The sequence below is a fragment of the Oryzias melastigma genome, linkage group LG12 (genome assembly GCF_002922805.2).
Source record: "Oryzias melastigma strain HK-1 linkage group LG12, ASM292280v2, whole genome shotgun sequence".
Taxonomy (NCBI): Eukaryota; Metazoa; Chordata; class Actinopteri; order Beloniformes; family Adrianichthyidae; genus Oryzias; species Oryzias melastigma.
Genome location: NC_050523.1, coordinates 23491396 through 23495377, shown reverse-complemented (window position 1 = coordinate 23495377; position 3982 = coordinate 23491396).

Below are 3982 nucleotides of genomic sequence, written 5' to 3'. Positions count from 1 at the left end.
AGATACTTAAAATAATTAAGTCATGTGAACTTGAAACCGAAATTTTGTCAAGACAACTCAAAAAAATAGAGTTGAAATAACTTTTATATATTTTTTGAGTGATTGCAACTTGTTTTTTTTAAGGAACTTTTACTGTTTGGGTTTACAGTGTGTCTTACCCCACTCCCGGCTTAAATAATCTATTTTATGTTACCTATTTTCGCCCTCCCTCTCAGGTGGGATGTAACATAATTGGGGCTTGTCCGGGATCGTTTCCCAGGGATGACGTGGCTTTCTGGTGTCAGGTGTTACTGACAGCTGCGCATGTTGTGCTGACGTGTCGTTTTGTCTGTAGCCTACAGCTGTAAAGGAAGGAAAACCATGGCTACTGGCTTTAGTCTGGAGCATTTTATTGCTAGTCCATCAATGACCATATTGGATACGTGCTGCAAATGCGATTTGGAGCAAATGGCAAGCCATTTTGCCATATCATTTCCAAAACCAATTAATAAGAAAGATCTTAAGGATCTCTTGGTGGGCAGTCTAGTGGAAATGGGCGTGGTTTGTCTGTCATCCACTGTTGTACCTGTGTCCGCGGACGGCGCCTCTGGGAGAGGTGGCCGCGAGTGCGACGCCGGTGCCCCTTGCGTGGGTGAGCGTGTGCACACGGATAAACTTCCCGTGCTTGGTACACCTGCCAGAGAGTGAGAGGAGAGCCCCGAACGGGAAAAACCACCCTTCAGCCTCCCTCGGTGTGATCCGTGCTCTCCAGTTAACAAGGCAAGGCAAGTTTATTTGTATAGCACATTTCATGTACAGAGACAATTCAAAGTGCTTTACATATCACTTCAGCAGCAGTGCTGGCTGATGAGTACTCCTTGACCCACAAAACATCCTTCCCTGTTTCAACTAACCATCCGATAAGGCGCGACTGAAAGTCCGGCTCGCCCGCCTGCAGTTCGAAGCGCAGGAAAAGGTGCACACCCGCCAGATGCAGCTGGAGATCAAACCCCCCTTTCCCCGGACCCCCCACTGGTCTGCTGGACGTGAGTAAATAAATTCCTCTTGTGCCCGCATTTCGGGAAAATGAAGTTAAATCATATTTTGGCTCCTTTGAGCATATTGCTGGCACGTTGAAGTGGCCCCGTGATGTTTGGCCTTTGCTGCTCCACTGCAGAATAAGTGGAAAAGCCCAAGAGGTTGTAGCAGCGCTCTCTCTTAAGGATAGTCTAAATCAGTTGTCCCCAACCACCGGGTCGCGGACCGGTACCTGGCCGCAGACCAATTGCCACCAATTGAGTCAGAAATCTTTTATTTTGAAAATCAACCGGTTCTCTCGATTATACTGAGCGCTAAAAGCAGTCCAGCGGCGCATCAAACGAGAAAAGCTGCATGTGGAACCTTTCTCCGCGAATGGATGGGATTAGTGCAGCAACAGAAGAACAGACGGAAAACTACTGCGTTCAAGTAAGCCGCTGTTCGCTCAGCCGCGGTCAAGCCAGCCGCGCTACAAAAAAATAATGCGCCCGTATTACACGGTTTACGGCAGAGCATGAAACTCGGTTGAAGAGCTTTGTGTTGGAGCATTAGAACGTCAGATGTGCTTGGAGTAAAATGAAAAAGAGAAATAAAATTCTATAAAAAAACTACGTATTCTATCAGTGGATATTTGTACTAATAATCTGTTATATATTATGTCATTTCTGAAAAGAAATGTTTAGAGTTTTCAATAATGAAGTTAAATAAAGTCATTTAAAAAATAAATGAGTCCATAATTCCACGCCTTAAACAGAAAATGCTTGTTCTACAGGTCACCCTCTATTACCTCTAGAAGACTTTTGTACTTTTACTGCTTATTTTTGAAAAAATAGTAGTCAAACTTTGCATTTTTGACAAGAAATGAGTCAAAATAGCCATTTTTGAATTTGAATGAAACGATTTTGATCCATAATTCCAGGCATTGGACACTTGGACACCCCCCCCCCCACCGGGCCGCGGAATAACTCCACACTGGCTGACCGGTCCACAGCCCCGAAAAGGTTGGGGGCCACTGGTCTAAATTATGATAAGGTTAAATCCGCTGTTTTTCCGTCCTATGAGCTAGTGCCTGAAGCCTACCGCCAAAAGTTCTGACAGCAGAAAAAAACTTTGTCACAAACTCATGTGGAGTTTGCTCGGGAAAAATGTGTTCTGTTCGATCGTTGGTGCACAGCATCCAAAGTGGATGATTTCATTTTACTCCGCGAACTAATCCTGTTAAAGGAGTTCAAAAGAAGTCTACCTGACCGTGTTGTTGGTTATTTAAATGAACAAAAAGTTAACACTATCACCTCACGGCCGCGGGATGAGGCCACGGGATGAGGGGCAACTGAAAGTCTGGCTCACCCGTCTGCAGTTCGAAGCGCAGCTGGAGATCAAACGGATGGAGAACACTGAGGGGGCATTATAGAGACCAAAGGGCATGACCAGATACTCAATGTCACCAACCCCCCTTGGTACCTGTTTACAGGTCTCCTGGATGTTGGAGTTCAAGACCTCCATGACAGAGGGCTCAGCAAATCCAACTCACCACCAGGTAGTGAAGTGAAGTGAACAGTGGAAAACTTTGCCCCTCTCTTTACCATAGTGTCCAAGATACATGACTGAAGGTCACCTGAAATAATACAAAGTAGATCATCTTTCTCCTGCATAGGGCTACCTGATGCCAGGTGTATTGATGAACACCGTTGTGCTTGAACAAATCCGATAACAAAACACCGCTCAGGTTCAGGGCAGGGCAGGAACTCCTGCCAAATTATGCCCCTTCAGGTGCCACTGACATTGCCAACATAGGCATTTAAGTTCCCCAGGAGAACAATGTTGGGGCCCTTTCCAGTATCCCTCTTAGAGACACGAAGAAGGTCGGCTGCTGACCCGTAAGCCGAAATCACAATCAGAGAGATATCCCCCAGCGCGGGTGGGGTGGAGGTGGTGCTGAAGGGGTATGTCTGAGCTGAGGGGCTCATGAGTAAGTCCCTCCGGCACACGGACTCTTACCATAGACAACTCCAGAATGGTAGAGTCCAGCCCCTCTCGAGGGACTGAGTTTCAGAGTCCAGGCTAAACGTTGAGGTGAGCCCAACTATACCAAGCCGGTAACTCCTAACCTCTCGCACAAGCTAAGGCTCCTTCCCTCTGAAGGGAGGTGACATTCCATGTCCCAAAAGCCAAGTTCCATGATTGTGGTTTCTGGTCGCCAAGGAAATCGCCTTCAACTGCCACCCAATCCACATTGCCCAGCCCCTTTTCAGCTCTCCTGCAAGTGGTGAGCTAACTGGAGAGCGATCCTATGTCACTTCTTCTGGGTTGACCCAACCGAAGCCTAAGTGAGGAGCCCCAGCCACCAGGTCTTCATCTACAAGCTCCAACCCCAGGGCTGGCTCCAGGTTGGGGTCATGTTCTTGTCAATTGGGCCAACATAATGGTAACTTTAATCAAATTTTTCTTAAAGGGATTCTGAACCGCTCTTAGTCTGGCTCATCACCCAGGACCTGTCTGGCAAGCCACAGAAGCCTCAGACAGCATAATTCCTGAGATCACTTGAGCACTCAAACCCCTCCACCACGTTAAGGTGACGGTTCTTGGAGGGGAAAAACACGTGAGTTTGGATAAGTGGGAAGAAACAAAGCACTCCCAGAACCGAAAAAACCCATGCAAGCAAGGAAATGTCAGGCAAAAAAGCTACCCAACATACCTGTGCCACCCTCTTTTTTCAATGTTACTCTAAAACTGTATTTGTAAAGAATTTTTTCAACTAATGTGATGCAAAGTTCTTTACATAAAGAAAAAAATGCAATTTTTTAAAAACAAAAGTAAGAAAAAATGTTAAATGGCGTATACTTGTATAGCGCTTTTCTAAATCAACATGGCACCTTAACAACATATAACCTACATAACACATTACTTATGTAACATGTCACCTAAATAATAATTTGTATAACACATAACCTAAATCAGTGGTCCC